Genomic DNA, 26,511 nt, shown 5'->3' on the forward strand with positions numbered 1-26,511 from the left:
TCAGCTGTTGCCCGGGGCTGCCTGCATGATAAATGGCGACTGCTCTCCACCTAGGCTTCTTGTTACACTAAAAAATTCAGTGCATATGGTTCTGGTCTGTTCTCTATCCCATCCTGTCTTTCTGTCAGCACCTTTGTCCCCTAGGCCATGAAAAGAGGACAATTGCAGCTTTCAGGGGAGGATGGAGGCCAACAGCTCATCAGTCCTTAGGGATGTGGCTTGAAAAATCATATTTGAAGCACAGACCCAGAATCACAAGCATGTAGGGTTCATGGGTTGGAAGAATGGAAAAAGGGAAGAGAAACCAGTAAGGCTGCTGTGGAAAGACCCACGGGTCTGCCTTCCCACTGCCAATCACTGAGGGATTCGCTCGGTTGATGGAAAAGTAGGTTACTTCTGGAGCCGTGTGCATGACAAGGCCGCCACGAGACAGCAGTACTTTGGGGACAGTACACTGCATTGTGGCAATAGTAACTACCTAAGCATGAGGTTGTTGAACAGAAACAAGAGCCCGGAAGTTGTTAGCACATTGATAGACCTGGGGCAGCTACCACAGTGCTCCAAATGAAGTCCCACGTCTTTCTCTTCTGTTGTTTTTCTCCTCTGTCTCTCTGTCTCTCTCTCTCCTTCTTCTTTGTTTGTCTGTTTGTTTGTTTGAAGACAAAGTCTCACTACGCAGCCCTGGCTGTCCTGGAACTCACTCTGTAGACCAGGCTGGCCTTGCACTCAGAGCTCCGCCTCCCTTGCCTCCTCAGTGCTTTAATAAGGTGTGCGACACCACACTTGGCTGCTCTTTCTTTCTTTCCTTCCTTTCTTCCTTCCTTTCCTTTCCTTTAAAACCAATTTATCCCAGCACTTGGGAAGCAGATACAGGCAGATCTCTAAGCCTGGGCTACAGAGTGAGTTCCAGGACATCCAGGGCTACATAGAGAAACCCTGTCTCGAAAAACCAAAGCCAACCAAACGAATAACAAACCATTTTAGCTATTGTGTGTGGTGTGCTCGTGTGCATTACTGCATTTGTGTGGAGGTGGAAGGACAACTTGTGAGAAATGATTCTCTTCCCTCACGTGTCCTGGGAATCCAACTCGAGTCATCAGACCTGGTGGTGGGCACCTCGACCTAATGAGCATCCTGACCTGCCTTTTGGTGGTGCTAGTTAGAGTGTTGTTAGCCAAGGATAACCCCAGCTCTCAAAGTAGCCAAGGCTGGCCTTGAACTAACAGTCTTCTTTTTTCCTACTTCCCCGATGATGATGATATCACAGGCATGGACCATCACAGCTTTTGTTTTTAAATGATATTTCATTATGTCACCCGTCTCAGCCTAGGAGGCCCAAGTGATCCAACAGTTAGAGGACACATTGAGCTACGTAGCAAAACTCTGTCTAAACAAACAAACAAACAAACAAACAAACAAACAAACCAAAACAACTCCAGTTCTAAGTAGTTCAGATAAAGGAGGATCAACCTGTATAGCCATTCCTCAACACAGGAGCTGCTCGCTGCTTCCCTCTCGGGGGAAGGGCTAATATTAGACATTAGCTGTGGTTACCAGAAAAAGAAAAAGGCAGAAATCCTTTCAAAGGTTTTGGACTTGAAGGAATGGTGGTTATGGATCACCAAAAACTTCAGCCTGCAGATACCGGAAGCCTTCCCCACCAGGAGTCAGCCTACCCTGGCCAAGCTAGCAGAAGGCTGAACGCCTAGAAACCAAAGCTGCTAAGGGCCTTTTGTCCTTGAATAGCTCAAAGCATTTCTGGAAGCTTTGCAGTGAGGCAAGGAACACTCGGTGGACCCGAAATAGCCCTGCCAGGGCTCACAGCCAGCAGCTGTGCAATGGCAGCTGTTGTGACCCATGTCCCTGCACCTGACCTCAGGCATGGGGATCCCTGACAAATGGTCGTGAGAGCTTCACATTCTTTATCTGTCTGGAATCCAATGTGAGGTGAAGGGAGGGGGGCACATTGGGTCCGAAGCACGAGTACTCAGTGAATTCAGGTAAACTTCTCATTCTGCAGCCAGTCCCTCACCTTACCATGGAACTCATGGAGTTTGCGGGTGGCCAGATTCCTGCACTTAGGAACAGTGAGGAGCTATCCTTTTTGTTACTTTTTGTTTAATACTATCTTGTTACCCTGTTTTCACGATAGTCTATTTTTGTCTTAAAATTCAAGTAAATTATGCCAGGCGGTAGTGGCACATGCCTTTAATCCCAGCACTTGGGAGGCAGAGGCAGGCAGGTCTCAGTGAGTTCAAAGCCAGCCTGGTCTACAAAGTGAGTTCTAGGACAGTCAAGGCTACACAAAAGACTCTGTCTTGAAAACACACACACTTTAAGTAAATCTCTCATCAGGGTAGGGTCCTGTCCCTGGGGCTCTCCAAATACTGTCTTGAACATGGAGCACGTGCAAGCTAGAATAATGACACCAACTCTTACTAACACTACTGAGGTACTGCTTTACACAATCCCAGACAACCTTATAAAAGCATAGCTCCAAATGCCAAGGTCACTAAGCCTGTGCATAGCAGAGGTCAATTTATCCTCTTCCTCTGCAGAAAGCTACCTCATTTTTAAATGAATCTCTTGAAAGATTTCTTATCTTAAAAGTATTCTCAAGGCTGGGCAATGGTAGAGAAATTGCACAGCTTGAATGAGGTTCTGTGTTCAAAGCCAGCACCGTGATAAGAAAGTCATTTATTTATCTCTCTCTCTCTCTCTCTCTCTCTCTCTCTCTCTCTCTCTGTGTGTGTGTGTGTGAGTGAGTGTGTGTGAGAGAGATGTATGTTGAGGGAGGTGTACCACAGCACCTATGTGGAGGTCAAAGGACACATTGTGGAGTTGGTTCTCTCCTTCCACCTTTATGTGGGTTCTGGGACTCAAACTTAAGTCACCAGGCTTACACAGCAACTACCTGTCTTAGTTACTTTTCTATTGCTATGATAAGACATGACTGGCTAGGCGTGATGGCACACACCTTTGATCACAGCACTCGAGAAGCAGAGGTAGGAGGATCTCTGTGAGTTCGAGGCCAGCCTGCTCTACATACCAAGTAGACAATCAGAACTACATAGTGAGACCCTGTCTCAAACAAAACAAAAGCCCTAAACATTATTAACAAGACAACTTTTAAAAGAAAGGATCTGTTTGGGTTCTAGGGTCCAGAAAGATAAGAGTCTGTCATGGTGGGGACATGTGCTGGCAGCAATCAGCAGGTTGGAGCAGGATACTGAGGGCTCACATCTTGAACCACACATAGGAAGCGGTGAGAAAACTGGGAATGGTGAAAGGTTTTGAGACCTCAGAGGCAGCCCTTAGTGACATATTTCCTCCAGCAAGGCCATACCTCCGAAATCTACCCAAACATTGCCACCAACTCGGGACCAAGTATTCCAAACCTGAGACTATGGGGCCATTTATCATTCAAACCACCACAGAGCCTTTCCCTGCTGAACCATCTCCCTGATCCAAAAGGCAGAATTTATTTATTTATTTATTTATTTATTTATTTATTTATTTATGGTTTTTCGAGACAGGGTTTCTCTGTGTAGCTTTGGAACCTGTCCCGGAACTAGCTCTTGTAGACCAGGCTGGCCTTGAATTCACAGAGATCCATCTGCTTCTGCCTCCCGAGTGCTGGGATTAAAGGCGTGCGCCACCACCGCCCGCCAAAAGTCAGAATTCTTACCACATTTCTGATTATTTAGAAAAGCTGTATACTCAGAAATTCAGGAAGTATGAAATGAATAAAGACGTAGTAATTATAATATGCTCTCTATAGTTGAGGTTAACTTTCAAATTTTCCCTAATAAGTTTTACTGTGCATATATTTATAATATTCCTCTTTTACCCAAGATGCATTCTAAAACTTTTTAAGACCTTCCAAAGATGTTTAAATTTTCTTTAAACACCAAGACAACTGTTTTAGCCAGTGAAGTAAGTATTGACTCCCAGAGTTCAACTATAGTTTGGAAAATTGACCACAGTTTCCAAGAGGGGACTAAATTTGGCCTCAAGCTCATTTGAACCGTATGGAGGCTCTAAGTGGCTGGCCATTTGTTCCTTGGGCAGCAGGACCACTTTTCAGTGGCACTCGATAGCTATTAGTGTCATTAGAAATTCTTAAACCTCTTTGGATATTAATCACGCTCCAGATGTTACAAAAAATTAATGACTGAAAATGTACATACATTAAACCCTTCAGCTGCTGCCTCAAGGTCATGGGGATTTCTATTCATTCTCTTCTTCCAGAGCGCTCAGCCAACCACCCTCAGTGAAGTCCCAGCCTCGTTACAGACCAAGAAAGCTTCATTATGCATTATTTTATAGTTTTCACTGGATACCTAAGAGTGTCCGTGTCCCTTTAAAATGTGTCTCCTTTGATTGTCCTTTGAGGGACCCTTCTGTGGGCATGAGAGATTATTCTGTTTTGGTTCTTTGTCCCTGAAATACCATCCAGGGCTACCCTCTCTGTTTTGTCTGATCAAATGAAATTATTTTTAATAGAGGCTTTTTGTTTGCAAGACAGCTTTATAATCTTGGAAAGTCCTTTGCCTTCTAGCCATGTGGTCTTGGTGACTGTTCATCAGCAATGGCGGCATTGGCTTATGAAGAAATGACCTTTGAACTCACCCTTTCTGTTCGCATTGTTGAATATGGAATCTTCAACTTACATAATTTCTGATAGCTCCCTCCTGAATCCATCCCTGAAGGCTGTTCTTTTAGGTTCTCGCTCTAGCTCCCTGGTGCTGAGGCAGACACCAGGCAGCGGTGGAGGGCCTGCTGTAAGTCCCCTCCCAGGGGACATCCCCACACATTTTCCACAGCTCTGCCAGGTACTTTTGCACACTCACTGAGTACACGGGAAGCACAGGCCCTCTCACTGGAGCCCCACAGAGTAAGTGTGGAAAAAGTGAGAGCTGTGTCATGAACCACAGTGGGTTTTGCATTCTGTGTAATTTGAAGACAAGATTCCTTTGCTGTGTGTCATGTCCTGTATAACCACTGTTGTCCAATATTTCGTAACCACCGATTCTTTGCCAGTGCCCACATGCAAAAATGGGTTTGCATTAAAAAATAAATGAGAACAGCACATTCTGATGTGGTGTAGTGTGTCAGCAGTTTCCACCAGAAGCCTCACGGCTTGCCCTTCCTCTTCCGGGAGGCAAAGGACAGAGGCAGAGCTTACTTATCCCAACACAGCGCCTGGTGAGAAGGGCGAAGGGATGTCAGAATCAAAGAAAAGCCCCTTTTTCCTTTGAAATAGCTAAGTGTTCAAAGATAGGAACAGCCACAGCGGGAGAATGCTGGGCTTTGCTCGTTGAGCTGGTTTTGTGGGCCATTCCTTTCCAATTGGACAGCTCGATCACTTTCAAGTTGGAAATCCAGACAATCAGACTTGGCAGTGGCTTATTATTATCACACAGTAAGATCAGAAGTGGGCGTTCTAATCCCCGTCCTCCAGCACGCAGTTCCTCCTGCCCAGAAGGGAAACATGGTGTACCAGTTACGTGGTCTCCTTTCCGTGGACAGTGAAGGGCTTCCCTGAAGCTGGGCATAGCAGTGGATGACAGAATCCAGCCACTTGGGCAAGTGAGGCAGGAAAGTCACAGATGGGTACCTAGGAGTTGGGGCTGGACAGAAAAAGGACAAGGGTGTGTGTGTGCGTGCGGGGGGGGGGGGGGGGGGGGTTGAAGGAAAGGAAAAGATTCCTATTAAAACCTCCAAGGACTCTTATTGTCTTCTCATTGGCCAATACTGTGTCACATGGTCACTTTTAAAAGGCTTGAACAGTCAGAATTAGGGCTCAGTGGAGGAATGCCCCTTAGGACCCACAAAGCATTGGGTTTTATCTCCTGCACCACCAAAGCAAACAGGATAATGACAAAGAAGAAAAGTGGGTTTTCCTTGGGATATTACTGGTTTGACCCAATCGAAACTTTGGCAAGTGGTCCTGCTAGTGGCATTCCACAGCAGCTGGCCCTTAGCTAGTTAGTACACAGGTGCCAGTGGGGACAAAGAAAAGAGACAGAGGGAGAACCACACTAACCTAGGGGAAGGGATTGTTGCCATTATGGGTTTCAAGACACACCCGAATCAGACAACCCTGGCTACGAGAGAGTGGTTCCCATTTTGTTAATCTGTGAGCATGTTGCAATGAATCGTTGATTCTCCATTAAAGTCATTATAAAAATTCTTTGTTCATATTAATGGGAAGGTAAAAGGAAACAGTCATTTCACTTATTTGCTTAAACCCTTCAGAAACTTTCCATAGCTTTCATCTTAGTCTGTTGTCTGAGGGCATAACAGACAGCCATAGATGAATAAATGCTAAATCACACAACTTCATCTGACACACAGTTCTGGAGGCTGGGAAGTCCAAGAACAAAGTACTGGCATGTAGTGAGGGCCATTGCATTGACTCAACAAGGCAGAGGGGCAGTTGAGCAGGCACGAGGTGAGCAGAGGGAGAAAAAGTGAAAGAGAATACAAGGTATGAGCCGAAGTTATAAACTCACTCTGAGAGAGTGACATTAGTCACTTCTATAAAACTTTGTTTTAAGCCGGGCAGTGGTGGCGCACGCCTTTAATCCCAGCACTTGGGAGGCAGAGGCAGGTGGATCTCTGTGAGTTCAAGGCCAGCCTGGTCTACAGAGCTAGTTCCAGGACAGGCTCCAAAGCCACAGAGAAACCCTATCTCAAAAAAACAAAAACAAAAAAGCAAACAAGCAAGCAAACAAACAAAAAACCCCCAGCTTTCTTTTAAACATTTATCTATATACTGGGGAGCACAAACGCTTTCCCATGCCTGTGGCAGCTGGAGGGCAATTGTAGAAGCTTTCTGTCCTCCCATCACATGTGCAGGTGTGGAGGCAAGCATCTGTTGAGCCTTCTCACTAGCACGTTAATCTCCACTTGATATCTGGATCTTTCTCAAAAATTACGTGTGTGGATATGCATCGATATGCGGGAACATGCACACGAGTACTGTACCTTAGGAGGCAAAAAGAGGGTATCAGATGCCCTGGAACTGAGCTTTCTAGGAGGTTGTGAACCATCAGACATGAGTGCTGGGAAACAAACCCAGGTCCTCTGCAGGAACTGCAAGTGCTCTCAACCACCGAGCCACCTCTCCAGTCGCAATGACATTTCTTCATGAGTATGGGAAGGGACATTCAAACCACAGCGGTTTGTAAAATAACACACAAAGTCTTTGGCATAGCCCTTAGCCATGGTGCTCTGTCCTTTTTATCTTAGGAAGCTGCCCCCACACACAATACAGGGTTTCTCTGTGTAGCTCACAGAGATCCACCTGCCTCTGCCTCCCAAGTGCTGGAATTAAAGGCATGCACTTCCATCATCTCCACCACCACCACCACCAGGCTATTTTAGGAGTCTTCTGTCTGTCTGCCTCCGGGCCCTTGCATGTGACCTATTTCTTCAGAAACCTTATTCCCTATTCTGGTTCTTGTTCTCCCTGTTCATTCTTCAGCCCTAAGATAAAAAAAAAACCTTCTTCAAGCTTTTTCTGACCTTTCCAACTAGTTTAAACTCTAAATATTTTTACCTTTTCCTTAGCATTTACCTAAATAATTTGCTCAAATCTGTTTCACTGCTAGAATGTTTGTGAAGGTCCAAATGTTCTTGTTTACTGCCCGAACTGTAGCCCCAAGCTGGGCACCTGCTGTTCAGTAAGCACTTAACACATACTTATTAAATAAATGGGATTTTACAGGCATGAAGATTTTTTGCTGATACGTGTTAGTGTCTCTCAAAATATGGTCCTCAAGCTGTGCTGGTCTGTGACAATCCATTTTCAATCTGCACAAGGTGGGGACAGGAGTTGAGAGTGTTGGGAAGCTTTATAGCAATCACTAAAGTGTTGGTATGCAACAATTTGGAAGTCTGTAACACTGAAAACAAAAGCCTTGCTGTGGATTACACACCACAAACCGTCATTGGACTAATGCACACTTCCCGTCCTCCTCCTCCTTCTCTTCCTGGCCCGCAGCATCTGCCTTGTTAAACACAGCCTGGTTCCAGCAGACACTAGGTAAGTTCTGTTATTGTTGCTACTCGTAACATGTTGGGGGAACAAGTTTACACAACATCATGTAGGAAAAGAAGGAGGAGGAGGAGGAGAAAGAGAAGGATGGGAAGAGGAGGAGAAGGGGAAGGGGAGTAGGAGGGGAAGAAGAAAAAGGAAGAGGAAGGAGATAGAAGGAGGGGATAGGAGGGAGAGAAGGGGAGGAGAAGAAAAGTAAGGCTGTGGCATGCTGGTGCCCCACACTGGGTGCCCCCCCATACATGTGTACATGATAAAAATAAAATGTTATGTTTATAAATGGGGCCAGTGGTGCATCTCTGTGGCAGAGTTCATGCTTTTCTGTATTTCATATCCAACATCTAAAGTAATCAATAATAAAAACAAAAATAAAAGATGGCGTGATAACAGGAACAGCCTGGACAGGAAGGCAACAGAGATGGCCATCAAGGCTGCCCTGAGAGGACACAGCCCGTGGAGGAGAGAAGGCTGTATGCCCGAGGCAGCCTGAGGCCTGGCTCTGACCTCTCAGCTAAGAAAATATTTGCATAACAGAATTGGTGCATTCAAGCCCAGTTCTTCCATGGGAAAAACCTGCAAGTTGGACAATCCCTGGAGAAGGAATGCACCTTTTTATTTTTGTTTTTTAAAGCTATATTCTTTTCTGACTCTGGTATGGTATCGAATCTTCTCCCATGAGTTGAAGTCTTTTGTTACAGTGCAAAGTCAACTTTAAATTAGAACTGCATCTTCCCCACTCATTTACACCTTAGTACGAAGAAAGCAACAGGAGGCTGTTTGTAGGGTAGAACCATTTTCTCAGGCTGGGTCTGGCTTGACTAGGGCTTCCTAGCCCATCCCTAACCCTGCAAGCCCCGCTCATCATAGAGCAATTAATTTAGAAATACCTTAAATCCAAGAATTTCCCTGAGACTGGGAACACAGTTAGAACACTAACTGGTATCCACCATGCCCTGGGCTTGGTCTCCAGCATTTCAAAATTAAGATAAACGAGAAGAGAATAAAAAAATGTCTCTGGCTGCTCAGCCTTGCTGTCCTCCCGATCTCTGAGGAAGTCCTGTCTATACCACATAACTTAGTATTTCTCATTTGCCTTCACTGTTCAGCATTATTTGGTATTTGTTTATCTTAGCCATGCCTCGGCCTTTGGGGGTAAATTCTTGGTGACCACTTCCCCCAGCACAGGGTGGCATGCAGGACAGGTCTGTAAGAAACCCTGACAGTGATGGGGCCGATGGTGCTGGACCTTCAGTGGAATTCAGGACTGGGAGGAGCCAAGCTTGGATCAGACTACTGGGCTAGGTCACTTGTGACCTTAAAGGGAGCATTCCCAATAATGCAGGATGGAGTAGGGGCAAGGAGGGAAGGTGAGTGAGTCAGACCAGAAAACAGTGGAGTCAGAAGTGTACTGGAGAGTCTGTGTTAGAAGCCAAAGAAGGGCAGGTACCAGAGGCCCTTAAGAGGGAGGTAAGAAGGGCTGGGAAGATGACTCAGTAATTGAGCATCTGCTGCTCCTCCAGAGGACCTGAGTTCACTTCCCAGCATACACATGATGGCTCACAACCATCTGTAACTCCAGTTCTAAGGGAGCTGATGTTCTCTTCTGGTCTCTGTGGGCACCAGGTACACGTGTGATGTGCATGCATACATGCAGCCAAAACATCCATACATATAACATAAAAATAAAGAGTTGGTGTGGAGATGAGTTTGAGACAGAAGATGGCTAGCGATGTCTCAGTGGTGGGGCACATGTGAGTGAAGTACTAAGTTCAATTCCCAGCACCACAAACACACTACAAAGTGAAGAAGGGCTGAGGGTGTAGCCCATGGTAGAGTACTTGCCTAGCATACTCAAGACTTGGACCCACCCATTGCAAAGGAAGAAAAAACACCGAGGAGAAAGAGCAGAAGCAGTCTGAGCCTGTGTATCCACAAAAGGAAGGAGGCTACAGTGAGGAAGCACTGTGGATGAGGAGGAGGGGCGGTTGGTGAATTAGAGTCCCCAGCAAAGGATCGAGGAGCTCAATGGTAGGACTAAACTTGGCTAGAAAGTGGATTCCCTCCAGTCTTGCTCCATTGGGTGTGGCCGCAACAGAGTATATCCAGACTGGGCAACTAAAAAGTAAAATAACTTTTGTAAAGGAACAAAACTTATTCCTCATAGCTTTGGAGGCGCAGAAGTACAATATCAAGGTGATGGCATCTGTCAGGAGCCTCCCTGGCTACATCATTCCTGGGCACGAAAGAGCTGGGAGAGAAGGATAAAGAGAGAGGAGAAGGAAGAGATGAACGGAGGGAGGCAGGGAAGAAAGGGGGGAGGGAGAGAAAGGAAGATGTAGATGATAAGAGGGGAAGGACAGGGTGGGGAGGAAGGAGAGAGTGCAAAGGGGGACTGTCATCAGGAGCTCCCATCCGCTCATAAGGTCTCACAGAGGAATAGGTTAAAAGCCTCGCCCCCACCCCCAGCATTGCTTCCTTACTTCACAGTAAAACTTTAACCAGTGCTCAAAGCATAGACTTAAGGGGAAATGTTCAAACAAGTCCTTTTCTGACGGGTAAAGGAAGGGAGAAAGGGAGGGAGGGAGGGAGGGAGGGAGGGAGGGAGGGAGGGAGGCAGGCAGGCAGGCAGGCAGGCAGGCAGGCAGGCAGGCAGGCAGGCAGGCAGTAAGAAGGGATTGAAAGATGAGGCAGAAAGCAGGTAAGCAGGTGGGGAGGGAGTCGGGAGACCTGACATCAGGCTCTTCTCCAAGCTCCCTCCTCTCAGTCCCCTCACGGTCAAGATTTTGTTAACAGTGGAAAAACTTCGGGAGAAGATGCTGAGATGCCAGGATGATGCTCAGGAGGGCCAATGTGCCCAGAATCCATCCAGCAGTTACAGATCCAGCAAGATCCCCATGCTAAAGCCTCAAGGCTACAGTGGTGACCAAGAACCTGAGTCCCCTCCTGAGCAGGCCGACTGGAGGAGAAGGCCAGCCCGGGCAGTGAGAACTTAGTTCGGCAATGTCAGGATAACGGCGATTATGGGGAGCGCTCCTGCCGGGAAATGAGTGGAACACAGTTAAAGGCCAGAAAGATTATCCAGGCAGCCGCTGGAGTGAGGGGAAGGGTGTAGGTGAGAAAAGGCTGAGGCTAAAGAGAGGAGCAGACACAGATCACCGGGGCTGAGGCCTCCCTCTGGGCCTCACTAGCAGGTTTTCACGGAGCCGGCAGAAAAGGAAGGCATTGGGCAGCTGGGAGGCCTATGGGGCAAGAGCAGAGTCAGTGGAAGAAGGGGAATAGACTGGTTGGCCGGCCAGGTAAGCTGGAAGGCTCACTGATTGGCCAGATGAAGCCAGATGCAAAGTTTCCTCTTGGGCAATTGAGGAGAGAAGGAGGGAGTCACTCAAAGGAGAGGGAGAACCGGTTTCTGGAGGAAGATGACAAGCTTATTCTTGAGCCTGTGGACAGAGGCCCTTGTGGGAATGTTAATGGAAAAGAACAGGAACAGAATTCACGGGTCTGAAGACCGGAGGAGCGGCCAGGGTGTGAGGCTCTAAGAGACCTATCGCGCTGGATGTGAATGAGATACCCAGGGCTTGCCAGATAGAGCGAAAAGGCAGGAGAAAGACAAGGAGAACCAGACAGAAGCTAGACCAGGCTAGACCAGGAGACAGAACACTCTCTTAGGAATGGGAGGAGACCACAAATGAAGAGGATTCGGCAGGGACTCACACTGGAATCTATGAGGATGGGAAGGTGGGAGGCAAAAACAAAAGAGCTCAAGGAAACACAAGCAATGACTTTGGGGAGAGGTCAAGAAGAAAGGGTCCAGGTCACTGCTGGGGGAAGCCTGGGGAGGGTGCACTTGGTATGACCAACTGCACAATAGTGGGTAGATGGAGGGTGGAAGGGGGGGGGCGGACAACACACACACATAAGGGGTTTGCCTAGCAGCTGGGGATTATGTGAGCTGGTAGAGTGTCCAGTTCAGTTCCCAGCACTCCCATCATGCCAGGACTCAGGAGGTAGAAATAAGAAGATCAGAAGTTCAAGGTCCTCTTCAGTGACAGGCAGTCGGAAGCCATTGGGACATAGGAGATCTTGTCTAAAATAACAAAACAAAACAGCGGCAGGGGCGATGGCACAAAGCTGTCATCCCAGTACTTGAGAAGGAGGCAGGAAGACCAGAAATGCAAAGCGGCTTCTGCTGTATAAGGTGTCTGAGGCCAGCCTGGGCTACACAAGACACTATTGCCAAATACTAAATAAATAGAATGAGTCTGTCATCCTTGCCCCCAAGAGGCTGTAGCAGGAAGAATGCCTTGAGTTTGTTAAACACAGTGAGTTACAGACCTGTCTGAGAAAGAGAGTCAGGAAAAAAGAAAATGGGGGGGTGGTGGTACAAAAATGTCCTTAGTTGTGCTGTTCTTTAAAATAAAGAAAGTACATTGCGTCTGGTTGGGTGGGGAGGGGCAGGCGCTGTAGAACGAAGGTGAGAAACACAGGCACAGGGTGGGTGACAGAATGAGTGGAGCAGGCTGGGAAGGAGCCGCACATCCAGGTATTGTGCTAGGATCCTTATTGGGGGGAACTCCGTGTCTGGTGCAGGCTAGCAAGTGAGCAGACCACAGAGGTGTTCTCTCTCTCTCTTTCTCTCTCTCCACCCAACTCTCTTTGAACTCACTCAAGCAAACAAGGTCACTCGTTAAACCTGGAGCTCCCCAGAGGCTAGACTGGCCAGCCAGAAAGCTCCGCACATCTGTCTCGGCCTCCCCAGCACTGGGATCCTAGGCCACCATGCCTGGCTTTTTACATGGGTGCTGGGGATCTGAACCCAGGTCCTCCTCAGTCTACCTCATCGGGCACGTTACTGACAGACACATCTGAGTCACCGGCCCCATTGGGGAACAGTTTTCGACTGAAGGCTCCTCGGTTATCTCAGCTGTCACAGAGCAGGCAAGAGATTGAACTGAGCTCCACAGTGATGGGAACGGAGGGAAGGGCCGATGCAGGTGAGTCTGCAGGTTAGGTGACAGATTGTAACCTGTGTGAGGAGGAGAGAGCGGTGGCAGCTGAGAGGCCAGCTGGAAGACTTAGCTGTCGTTCTCATGAGGGTGAGTGGAATGATGGGTGAGCACCTGACAGGACTAGGCATCTGATGCTTCCAGGAGCTTAAGTAGCCGGAGAGCGGGAGGCCCTGTGGGGCTGGAACCGGTTCTCACTAGTCTCTCCCTGTGTTTGCCTTTCGCACCTGAGCTTGGCTTGCACGGGAGAAGGTCTTCCTGCTTTGCTGCATTGCTCCGGGAGTTCCAGGAGGGAAACCTCAGCCAACGGAAACAAACATTCATCAGATCCTGGTTAGGTGTGGTGCCACGCCCATGGGATGACCGTTCTTGCCAGGTTTTTTCCCATAGGCTTCTGTACCGATTTTGCCATTTGCATTTTCTTTTTTGACATACCAAGGGTTATGATGTCGGCGTGAGAGGGACCCGCCATGCAGGAACGCGAGCAGGAGACAAACAGGCCATGCAGACAGAGCTTGAGTGCGGAGTTTATTAAGATAAAGGGAATGAGGAAGGGAAGAGAAAAACGGGAGGGAGAAACAGATTCAGAGAAAGAGAAAGAAGAGAGACAGAAGGCTGCCTCCTCAGAGAAAATGGCAGAAAAGCGGGCAAGAGTAGGCGGAGCTTGTCTCTTAAAGGGACCTTTTGGGCCTGTGTACAAGACTAGGGTCCTGGGCTGGCCAGGCTACTGCCTGGGTGCATCCTGCCAGATGACAGGGCAGGCCAGCATAATGCCTGAATTCTAACACCAAGTCTCTGTGGCAAAACCACTTTCAGTGCTGGAATGTTTCATTTGGTCTATCATTCATTTATTCGTTTCCGGAATATCCACTGAGAGTTAACTCAGTATGTGCCCTTCATTGTCCTGACTGTCTACAATGAGAATGACATTGTTGACCCATGTGAGATCCCGGGGGCTTTAGTTGTGTCCTTGAGTGCTGGATCTCTGAATCCTTGTGCATAAAGGATGCTCTGCAAATGGGTGTTGGAGGCAGACGTACATTTATTATGGAAGGAGTTTATCGCGTGATTTCATGGTAATTTTACCAGCTAAGACCTCTTTTCCACCCCCAATTTCGCCTTCATCACTTTCTCTTTATGCCAGGCGACACAGAAACAACCTTGGGTGCTTTGGGGATCCAGCTGAGAGGAAGTTGCATGATATGAGGTATCATACAACACGTGGTATGGGGACACTTAAGAATGTAGAGAAGCTATTATTGGCTACCCCAGTGTCAGGATCCAACCTTGACGAGGTTGGCACGTTCCAGGGTAGGGGCGTGTAGATTAGAAAAAGAGACACAGAATAGAATCGGGAGGGCAATCCAGTGAATACTGAATTTGCCCATGTTTATTTCTTATGATTTTTAAATACCCCAATCCAAAAGAGGGGAAGAGAGCAAAAGATCTTTTTTTCATGATACAAAGGAAAAAATTGATTGCTATCTTAATACCCAAAACACCAAGTAACCATACCCTAGGTCAAGACATCCTGTTGGTAACCACAACCTAAGTCAAACCTCCTGTCAACAGCCCTGAAGGAGCAGGAATAGGCCTGAACTCTGACCTTCAGCCAAGGTGGGAGGGATCCACTTCTGTGGCTCCCACGTCCCAGCATGGGAACGGCTTCCAGGGATAGCCCTGCCACGCACCCTGAAGCCTCACTGGGTATGTACCAAAGGTGCAAGGTCAGATACAATGTCACAAATGGGCATGTTTTGGGATGCTAGCGCTGGCTGCTCCCGGGTAGCATTGAAACAGAAGCACGGGCACTGATAAAGACGAGCTGCAGTCTCTTGCCTTCAGCTTGATTCGGATGATCCCAGAGTTGAGGACCAGTTGGCCTGTACTTCACTTTTCTCTCATGCTTACACACAGCAGAGCTCCAAAGCTTGCTCCTCGTCCAGAGAATGCATGGGAAACTTTCCAGGAAATGACGCAGCTTCCGAAAAGATGCTTTTGTGAGAACAGTTTGACCAGCCTTTCCAAGGGTGGGCCGCTCTTCAGAGCTCACACATCTATCAAATTATAATTCATTTCAAAGAACAGTCAGATGAGCCAAGTGCAGTGTGGGGCACACATGAAGTCCCAGCTGCGTGTGACGAAGGCAGGAGGATTATGAGTCCAGGAGTTCAAGACTTCTTGAAAAAAATTGGAAATGATAATAATAATAATAGCAAATTTAAAATCAAAGTAAGGTGCTGGAGAAATTGCTCAGTGGTTAAGAGCACTGGCTGCTCTTCCAGAGGATTTGGGCTCAGTTCCCAGCACCCACATGGCGGCTCACAACTCTTGATAAATCCAGTTCCAGAGGATTTGACACTCTCTTCTGGCCTCCTTGGACACCAGGCACATATGTGGGGCACAGACATATGTGTAGGCAAAACACCTATATCACATAATTTTTTAATAAAAATCCAAATAAATATTCTCTATGCCAAAATCTTTGTACCAAATGCTGTGCAGGTATATCATGCTGCCTTGTTAGTGGGTGCATTGTAATTCTGATTGCATTCATTATTGGGTCATTAAACACGCAGGGTCCTCAGTATGAGACAGACATGGGGGCACGTTCCCCACAGCGCACTCCCCCGCTTTGAAGAGTCTTCACCTTCCCAGCTGCATTGGTGGGGAGGGGTGTAAATAGTCCTTGACTGGAGCCTAGGCCGAGGAGGGGACGAACAAGTGGAGGTGCTCGGGTGGAGCACCTTCCTCAGTGAGGTGTGAGGTGAGTCTGGGAATGCTTCTCGGAAAAGCTGACTCAGCCTCTTGGCCCGGAGGCTACAGCCTTGGGTGGAAGGCTGAACTGGAGCAAAGGTTCCCAAATTTGACTCATCATCAGAATCAGCTGAGAAGCCCGAGACCCCCAAGCCTGGGAGTAACTCAGAGTGACAGCAGAGCAGACCGGGGAGTCAGCCTGTCTGTTCTGCTAAGAACTTGGTGGTGGTGATTGTTTTTATGAGATGCGATTTCATGTAACGTTCTAGGTCTAGGACGGCCTGGAACTACTGCGTAGTTGGGACTGGCCCTGAATCTCCTACTTCTACCTCCCAAGTGCTAGGATTACGGGACGTGTGTCACCATGACCATCTGGTCAGCTTGCTCCAGGAATTGCTTCCAACTCCCGGGATCACAGGTCTACTTCTGCCCGAGATTTCTGTAGGTGCTAGGAATCTGAACTGTCGACCTCACGCTTGCCCAGCAGCTAGCACTGCCGGTTCAAAGAGGACAGCTCAGTGTGACTTTAGTATATCACAGAAGATCTATTAAAATTACCCTAACAACTTAGAACACTTCCATAACCACAAAAGAAAGCCGTGCCCATGAGGAGTCACTTCCCACCCCGCCCCGCAACCACTCAGCATCTTCTTTTTTTCTATCTTGGCGTGTAGATATGGGGGAGCTGAAGACGAAATTCAGGGCACTGCACGGCTGAACTATACTCTAGTCCCCTACATACTTAAATACTGTGTTCATATATTTATCTGTTTGGCATATTTTGTGTAAATGGAATAATAAAATACGTGACGTTCACATTCAACTTTCTTTCTCTGAATTTGAGGCCAGCCTGGTCTTCCAGGACAACCTAGCCAGGTCTAAAGAGCAAGTTCCAGGACAACCAAGCATAGTCAGTGAAGAACAAGCCACAGAACACAGAAAGCTGGTGAAGGTGTAATTGAATGAGGGGGTCATGTTCCAGCCTCAGCAAGCAGCAAAACCTGGCAACTTCAGACATGTCGTTCTGGCTTTAAAGTCGAAGATAGAAGAAAGGCATTATGGAATCTTCCTCCATGACTAAGGAAAGCTGCTATAGCCAGGCATGTTTCAGAGGTGCCCCTGTAAGGAGGCATAGAGAGGTCAATGCATGAAGCTGTGAAGGCGAAGCCTGGATTGCCTTGGAGACCCTAAGATGTTGGAGATGCCAGAGCTGTGGGATACCTGCAGAGGAGAGCTGCTACCAGGGAGCGGAACCAACCTAAGAGACAGAAGTGTGTTGCAGTTAACAAAGCTGACAGGAGTTGGAGATTTGAAGAGCATTTTGACATAAGATATAGAAATGCAGAGTTTGGTTTCCCCAGATGGGTTTCGGTCTTGCTGTGGTCCAGTATTTCCTCACTATGTTCCTTTCCCTATGTTTTGGAATGGTGATGTATATCCTGTGCCATTATATGTTGGAAGTATGTGATCTGCTTTTTGATTTTGATTTTACAGAGAATTACAGTTAAGAGAAGGCATAGATCCCAGAAGAGACTGAACTTCAGACTTTTAAACAAGTTTGAGACTGTTACAGACTGTGGGGACTTTTGAAATTGAACTGAACGCATTGACAAGCCTTTGGGAGCCAGGGAGTAGAATGTGATGGTTTGAAAAAACAATGACCCCCAAAGGGAATGGCACTCTTAGGAGACATGACCTTGTTGGAAGAAGGAAGTGGGTCATCGTGGGGGTGGGCTCTGAGGTCTCCTATGCTCAAGTTACACCTCGTGTGGGAAGCAATTCACTTCTGTTGCCCGAGGATCAAGATGTAGAATTCAGGGTTGGAGAGATGGCTCAGAGGTTAAGAGCATTGGCCTGCTCTTCCAAAAGGTCCTGAGTTCAATTCCCAGCAATCACATGGTGGCTCACAACCATCTGTAATGGGGTCTGGTGCCTTCTTCTGGCCTGCAGGCATACACATAGACAGAATATTGTATACATAATAAAAAAAAATTCTCACAATAGAAAAAAAGATGTAGAACTCAGCTCCTTCTCTAACACCCTGTCTGCCTGCACACCACCATATCCCACCATGATGATAACAGACTACACCTGTGAAACTGTAAGCCACCCTAATTGAATCTTTTCCTTTATAAGAGTTGCATGGTCACAGTGTCTCTTACGACAATAGAAACCCTACCTAAGACACTCTAGTCATTGTAGGAACAATGAGTGAGGGCTCTGATGTCTTCATGTACTCTACAGCAGTTTGTTTCTGTTCCTTGATCTTCCTGAATCCACCCTAATGGGCTTGTGACTGTAGTCACATATTGTAGGGAACTGAGTTTGTTGGGCCAGGAGTAAACACACTGTGTTGACAGATATTGTGTATTAACACTTCAGTAATCAGAGCAGTTTGCTTTTCACAGGCATCCAACGAGTTAATTAGTCATTGATTATTTTGATCCTTGATTCTTTTTAGGTCTGTTGTCTGCCAAGACCTTTTCTGGATACTTACGATGCACTCATTAGGGAAAGAAAAATGGAAATTTCTCTCCCTTTAATTTTACATTTTTTTCATTTCATTTTTATTTTTTACATTTTATTTTTTATGTGTATGAATATTTGCTTGCATGTATGCATGTGGTGCTCATGAAGGCCAGAAATGGCCATCAGATTCCCCAAGACTGGAATCACAGAAGGTTGTAAGTCATTTTGTGGGTCCTGGGAATTGAACCTGAGTCCTCTGCAAGAGCAGCAAGTGCTTTGAACTGCTGAACCACCTCTCCAGCCCCTGGTTTTACATTTTAACAGGGGAAAATGATACTGAACAATAAATATGACCCTTTAATACATGCAGTCCCTCACGTATTTAATACATGCAGTCCCTCATGTATTTGTATCAACCACAAAATTATTTTGTTGCTATTTCATAACTGAGTCATAATGTAAATATCTATGTTTTCCAATGGTCTTGGGTGACCCCAGTGAAGGGTGGTTCACCCTCCAAGGGGATTATGACCAAAAGGTTGAGATTACTGCCTTAGATAAAGAACTTATTCTCCTGGGAGAACATACACTCAGCCATGGGTCACTCAGGGGCTCAAAGGTTCAGTGCTACACACAACTTGAACTTGCTCTGAATAGTCACCCCCACTTAAGAGATTACCCCGAGTGGCTGAGGCCTCACTAAAATGGTACTGTGGCCTAACCAACTTCTCTGCAGCCTTACCTCCTTCCTTCCTTGTCCACTGGCATTGATCCTGAGAACATATCCTAGCAGACTTTTGTACTAAATCAGTCTCTGCTTCTCTGCGAGCATAACTCAAGATGTTGGGTACCAGCAGGCCTCCAAGAAAGCTGATACTAAGATGGAACTTGGATTTAGATCAAGACTAGCAGGGAGGACCCTCATTGGCAGGAGGCAGAGCTAGCCCAAGACAGCAGTGGTGAACTGGCAAGGGTGGTGGTGGGAGGGAATGCATGCGAAGGTGTGGTTTATCAGGTGTTTGAGAACTGTGGAGGAAACACCATAAGCCTGTTGCAATTGGCAGCTTTTGCTAGGGATAACTAACACATTGAAAAGTAGTAAAGTGTTGAAAAAGAATAATCAGCAATTAAGAACTTGGTGCTCAAACCAAAAGACCTCCTTGGGAGGACATAAAGAGACTCGTTCCTCGCACCTGGAAGAAAAGGGATGCTGAGGCTAAGTGCAAACTTAGGGGCTTAATCGTCAGAGCAACAGAGGTTACAGGTCCGAGTGGACACCTCTTTTTCTTACAATACCAGGAAAGATGGTGGAAATTCAGAGCATGCTTTCCAAAAGTACCCCACCATCTGTTGAAACAGGAAGCAGGTTCTGCTGGGTGCAACCAGCAAGGAGAGGCTCCCTCTACTACAAGAACACTGGACTGAGCTTCACGACACCCACCATCAAGGGCCCCTACATAGACAAGAAATGCCTTTTACTGGTAACGGCTCCATCCCAGGGGGACTCCATCAGAGGATATGGTGGTCAAGATGAGAATGCAGAGGACCACTGCCACCCATGAGCATCATCTCTGGTCCGTCCATACGTACAGTCCCTTAGAGAAGCACCACGAGAATGTGTCTGTGCACCTGCTCCCTTTTCAGGGATGTGCAGATTGGCAACACCATCACCACAGGCAAGTGCAGGCCCCAGAGTGAGACAGGGCGCTTCAGTGTGCTCAAGGTCACCAAGGACACTGGTACAGAAGCAATTTCAAAAGTTCTGAGAGAATGCTGGCTAACCCCACAGACTGCAGGCTAACTCCTCAGAACATGATACAGTTATTTTCTTGCTTATAGGGGTTTAAAAAAAAATAAAGTAGACAGATCTATGCCAAGGCCAGGGACCTGGTGGAGAAAGAAGGAGCCTCTGCTGGGAACAGAAGGCTGTAAGAGCCAGTTTACGTTTAGACAACATGGTGCTGATATGGGTGTCTGGTGTGAGTCAGCTAAAATGTAGCTGACACTGGACACGGGGGAGTAGACAATGACTGGGCACAAAGGGGCTGACACTGGATGTCTGGGGAACCCCAAAATAAACAGCGGTCCAATATGTTATTTCATTATTTTTGGCAGAATGACACTTCCGTGTGATTCTATATGAATGACCTTGAGGTTGGAGGCCTTGAGCCCTTTGCCAGCCTGCCTGTATGTGCTTGTCTGTAGGCCTGTGTGCCTATGTCTTTGTAGCCTGTGTGCTGGCCTGCGTGTGTGCCTGTGCCTGTCTGTGTACAGCCTGCCTGTGTCAGCATAGGCCTGAGTGCCTACCCAGGACTGCCTGCCTAGCAGTTCATTTGGTGGATAAACACGTGTTATCTGCTGTTTGCAGCTCTCTGCAGTCTCTTCAACCTCCTAGCCTCCCAGGATCCTCTCCCTTTTATGGCACCTGGGCACAGACCTCACAGCTTGATGGATTTACCTAGAGAGTCTGGATTCCTAGATTGCTTTGAGCCCATGACAGCTATTACCTCTCTCAAGTAAGAACCAGCACTCTCCCCTTGCTTAAAGACAACTCCACTGCATGACCACATACACTTTTACAGAATATGACTCTGCCTGCCTTCCTGACCATGAGACCAATAACTAGGGAAAAATAACAACATACCCTAACCAAAGGTAAGCCTGGGATTGACAAGGAATGAAAGGGCTTTGTTTGCTAGGAAGCGTTACCTCAGCTCCCTAACACCCCTTTATACAAAACGTCTGGAATGTTTAGTGGGGGTTTTACCCCAGCTCCCTGACATCCATTTTGGAATGTTGGGTGGAAAGTTCCATGTCAAAGTCCCCTCCCCAGGGAAGGTCAAGACAACTCCCACGGGCTCTTTAAACTGCCCCCCAGAGAATGAGCACACGGTCTCCCCTTTTCCCTCTCCGGTGGTCATTCTAGTTCTCCTTTCCCCATCTCTATGTTTTCCCGGGGGCCATCTGGGAGCGCTGGCATCCATTAAACCTGGGTTTCTTCTAATTTGGTCTGATTTGGTCTAATTTGGATTTATCGCGTCGGCAGAGAGGTTTGTCGGTCCAAGAAAAAACTTAACAGGCTTCTACAGAGGAACTGCAGGGCTTATCACCATATTATCAGTAACTGTTGGGAAAGCATGTTTGGGGCAATAGTCTGAAAGCCTGCGATCAACAGGACCCAGCAGAAAATGGGGAAAGGAAGGAAGAGTTTTCCATTTGGGACCCATCTCAGGATGGCTGCAGAACTTTCTGGGAAGGTTCTTAGAAGCCAAGGAAATGTGTAGTTCACAGTAGAAGTAGAAATGTCAGAATTCCCATGGCAGAAGACCAAGAGGCTCAGAGAATCGGGTTGTTAGAACCGACAGAGTACACGCAGCAGGGAAGCCTGCCAGATGATGCTATTCCATAGCGGCCCATAGGGTACCCAGGCAATGAGGTGCTGATGGGGGCGGGAGGGAGAAGGTGCCGTCATCAGCTAGAGTCTGCAGCCAGGGCTGTGAGTGGAGATGCCACCACTGCACAAGGTTCACAGGTAACAATGGAGTGAGAGGACCCAGATGTGACACTATGCTCTCAGATACCAGGTGGATGCAATTATCATAACGAACGGCAAGGCTGGAGTGGCAGCCAGGGGACTCTGACCCTCAGAGAGTAGGGTGTGGTTAACAAAACACAGACAGAATAATGGGGCAGTCAGGATAAGAAAACGAAATCCACAACGGACGACCGAGAAGCCAAGGACAGACATCTCGATGACAAATTAAGCTCTCTTCTAAAGTTATGCTGTGCCTGGTTTCCTAATATAAACTAGTTTTCAGACCCAGAGCCTGTGGATAAAAAGAACTGGTCCCCATCAGGCAGCACCCAATGACATCACAGTAAAGGTAGGGGACAGTTTTCAGGTCTTCCCTAAAGGGAACTATGGCCATTTATTTGATAATCAGACATTAGAAGAATAAATACAAAAGGATATTTTCCCCAGGACTCTAGGATGTGGGGATCTTTGCTGAAACCCCAAGACTTAAAACATCATCATGAGACCCCTTTCAAAATGCATACACATGGTGCCAGTTGGTAACTGTAGCTTGGCCAAGGTCTGACCAACAGTTACCCACAATGTCTCTGAACTGGCCAGTTCATTTCCTGGTGTCAAATATGTAATTAAAATGGATATGGGGCCAACAACACAGCTCCGTGAGTAAAAGCATTTGCCACACAGATGAACAACCTGAGTCCCATGCCAGGCCCCATGCGCTGGAAAGTGAAAGGAGGGAACCAACTCCCACAAGTGATCTTCTAACCACTGCAAATGCGCATGAGTGCAGGCGCGTGTGTGCGCACACACACATGCACACACAGACAAATTGTATGCCTTGGTTTCTCAGCTATGATGGTGTAAAGGCCAAGCGGAAGAGTCTGAAGTTCTGTACCGCTCTTCCCCCCAGGTGCCAGGGTATCAAATCAAAAGCTGCAGTGCACTCCTGGGAAGGTCCACAGCTCATAACATGTAATTATAGACGTGACTGAGGAAGACCTAAGGGATGCAGGCTGGTGGTCCGCATCGCATCTCTATTTAATCATCAATCTGAACCCTGTGAAAGTCAGACCTGGAGAAAGACAACAGAGCACTGTAGTAGACAAGCAGTGGCCCCGCAGTGGCTGCCGTGCCTGGTATCATACAGATATCTTCAGGTATGAGTGTGGGGCATTCTGGGACAAGGGGTGTATGCTCTTTCACCAGAACAGCTGATTCACTGGGAACATTTACAACCTTGGCCCAGGGTCACGTTAATACTCTTGGCATAAGATGGCCCCCAGAGACCTGGACTGCCTGGATACCGATGACATCATGCTCACTGGACCATCTGAGCAAGAAGAGACTAATGATTTTGAGGCTTTTGGAACGCACTCATTCCAGAAAGTGGAAGAAAAAAATATTGATGAGGAATTAGAGGTTAGGGGTGGAGCAATGGCTCAACAGTAGAGGACATACATGCAGCATTCTACAGAGACAGGAGGGAACATACAGCACTCTACAGAGAGACCCCTCTTCTGGCCTCCTCAGGCACTGAATACACATGGGACACAGACACATATGCAGGCAAAACACCCATACACATCATATAAAAATAAGTCTTTAAAAAGAATCAGACATCTACCACATCTGTATCATTTTTATGTGTCCAGTGGTCCAGATCACGTGGTGACATCCCTCTAAAGTAGGAGATACACGATTGGCTCTTGTAGTTATTGTCCTCAAGAAGAAAGTCCAACACATTGTGGACCCCTTAGACTTCTAGAGACCACATATTCCAAACCTGGGGCTATCACTTTATACAAGGTAACTTGAAATCCTGCCAGTATTAAATGTGACCAGGAACAGTAAAGGGTTCTTGCCACGCACGCAGGCTACACAGTACAAACATCTCTGAGGTCTGGGCCACATGATCTGGTGATCTGTATGTACAGTAGTAAAGACATCAGTGTTTGGAAAAGATGTCATGTAGAATTTATGACAATTTCCAAAGCGAGAATTACAATGCAGAGTCCCAGCGTTCTGAAACAAGGCCGTGGCAGTTGTGAAATGAAATATCTTCCTAGAAAATCTTGGCACGCTATCGGGGCATGAGGGAAACAGAGTGAGACGCCACTGGGCAAGTGCTCCACAGCTCGGCATCAGCTGGCTCTATCAGGGCTGTGGAGTGATGCGGTCACATGGCCCAGCAGCAAGTCCAGGATCCACCACAGGCCCGGCTGAAGGACACAGAGATCTGTATGACCCACTGTGCCATCATCATCATCACTGCCCAGGTCTCTTCCTTAGCGTGCGTGAATGGCTTCTTGCAAATCTCTGGATAGTTGGTTTTTGTCGTGAACCCGAGTTTGGTCCATGGATGGCTTAATAAGTGAGTGCAAATTGAAAATGGATTGTTGCGGTGTTGTGATACACCGTCATTCAAGGGTGACAAAGACAGATGATGGGGAGCCACAGGTCCCATTGATGTGCAGACAGACCTTCAGGCAGAGAGAACCTGTCATCCAACTTTTTTTGGGGGGGGCGGGGGAGTGACTATGGCTTGAACAAACAAGGACTTATTTTGTCAAGCTGAATGGCTTCTTCAGAGTGTCCTTGAAAGGGAAAGATCCTGGACATCAGGACAAAAGCGTAAGTTAGGCTCAGTGTGTGTGGGGGAGCAGACATGTAGTACAAAGGTCATTGTCGCTGTTAACACCCACAAGACAGCACCAAGAACCAAAGACGATGCAGCTGGAGTGAGCTAGACCACCTCCATCACTGCCGCTCCCTGCTGGCTAAAGGAGCATATAAGCAAAGTGACCATGACAAGAGGGACAGAGGCTGTCCATGGGCTGGCAGCGCGGGCTCCTGCTCACCAAGGCCAACCTTGCCATCACTGCTGCATGTCCTGTGCCAGCAACAGAGACCAACACCGAGTGCTGCCTTCAGCACCATCCCTGGAGAAAACCAATCAGCTACCCTGCTAACTTTCGCAGAAAGAGAGAGTCATTTGAGGGTGACTTTAGCTTTATTCCACATAGGTCTCAAAACTATCTTATGGGCCGGGCGGTGGTGGCGCACGCCTTTAATCCCAGCACTCGGGAGGCAGAGGCAGGCGGATCTCTGTGAGTCCGAGACCAGCCTGGTCTACAAGAGCTAGTTCCAGGACAGGCTCCAAAACCACAGAGAAACCCTGTCTCGAAAAGCCAAAAAAAAAAAAAAAAAAAAAAAAAAAAAAAAAAACTATCTTATGGGGCTGAAGAGATGGTTCAGTGGTTGAGAGCACTGGCTGCTCTTCCAGAGGACCTGAGTTCAATTCCCAGCACCCACATGGCAGCTCACAGCTGTCTGCAACTCCAGTTCCAGAGGATCTGATACTGTTATATAGACACACATGTGGTCATAACACTAATGCACAATAAATAAATCATTAAAAAAAAACTATCTAGCCGGGCGGTGGTGGGGCACGCCTTTAATCCCAGCACTCGGGAGGCAGAGGAAGGCGGATCTCTGTGAGTTCGAGGCCAGCCTGGTCTACAAGAGCTAGTTCCAGGACAGGCTCCAAAGCCACAGAGAAACCCTGTCTCGAAAAAAACAAAAAAACAAAAAAACAACAAAAAAAAAAACTATCTAATGATTAGAGTCTTCTATTCACCAGCATAGGATCCCATGAGTCACTGCTGCCCTGGTCGATCTTTCTCCTTTCTTTCTTTCCTTTCTTTCTTTCTTTCTTTCTTTCTTTCTTTCTTTCTTTCTTTCTTTCTTTCTTTCTTTCTTTTCTTCCTTCCTTCCTTCCTTCCTTCCTTCCTTTCTTTTTTTTCTTTTTAGGCAGGGTCACTTTATTTCTTCCTGGCTATCCTGGAACACTCTATGAAGACCAGGCTAGCCTATAACTCACAGAGATCCTCCTGCCTCTGCTGGGATTAAAGGCGTATGCCACCATGACCAGCCACCTACTCTGCTTTCTGTTGCTGTGATAAAAACACTGACAAAACACAGCTCAGGGAGGAAAGGCAGGAGCCGTGGAGGAAGGCTGTTTACTGGCTTGTTCTTCAAGGATTTCTCAGTTTGTTCTTTGAGAGCGGGCCTCACTATGGAGTTCTGGCTGGCCTGGAATTCACCATGTAGAAAGATCAGGCTCGTCTGGAGGTCACAGAAATCCACTTGCTTCTGCCTCCACTGTGCTGGGATTAAGCCATGTGCCACCACATCTAGCATGACTTGCTTTTTAAAATACATCCCAGGTCACCTGTCCAAGAATGGCATTGCACACAATAGGCTGTGCCCTTCTACATCAATCATTCAAGAAAATGACTCACAAACTTGCCAATCTGATTAGAGGCATTTTTTCAATGAAGGGTCCCTCGTTTTAGATGACTTTAACTTGTGTCAAGTTCACAAACAAACAAAAAACCAACTAACCAGCAACTTCATCAGGCATGGTGCTGAAGGCGGCACTTGGCGTTGGTCTCTGTTGCTAGCATGTAGGACATGCAGCAGTGATGGCAAGGTTGGCCTTGGTGAGCGGGAGCCCAAGCTGCCAGACCGTGGACAGCCTCGTCCCTCCCGCCATAAACACTCTGCTTATATGTTCCGTTAGACAGCAGTAGACTGCATCCCCTTTGTAACCTGGCAACCTGGCTGTTGATGTTACCCTGTGGGCATTAACAGTTGCTATGACCTTTGCATGGTAACAACTC

General features: G+C 47.3%; 1 pseudogene; it reads left to right on the top strand.

Moving 5' to 3' along the window:
• Nucleotides 1-13,538: 13,538 nt before the first annotated feature.
• LOC130874502 (40S ribosomal protein S11-like) lies at nt 13,539-20,060 on the top strand (annotated as a pseudogene).
• The last annotated feature ends 6,451 nt before the right edge of the window (nt 20,061-26,511 follow it).

Source organism: Chionomys nivalis, chromosome 5, assembly GCF_950005125.1.
Source record: "Chionomys nivalis chromosome 5, mChiNiv1.1, whole genome shotgun sequence".
In the NCBI taxonomy this organism is placed as follows: Eukaryota; Metazoa; Chordata; class Mammalia; order Rodentia; family Cricetidae; genus Chionomys; species Chionomys nivalis.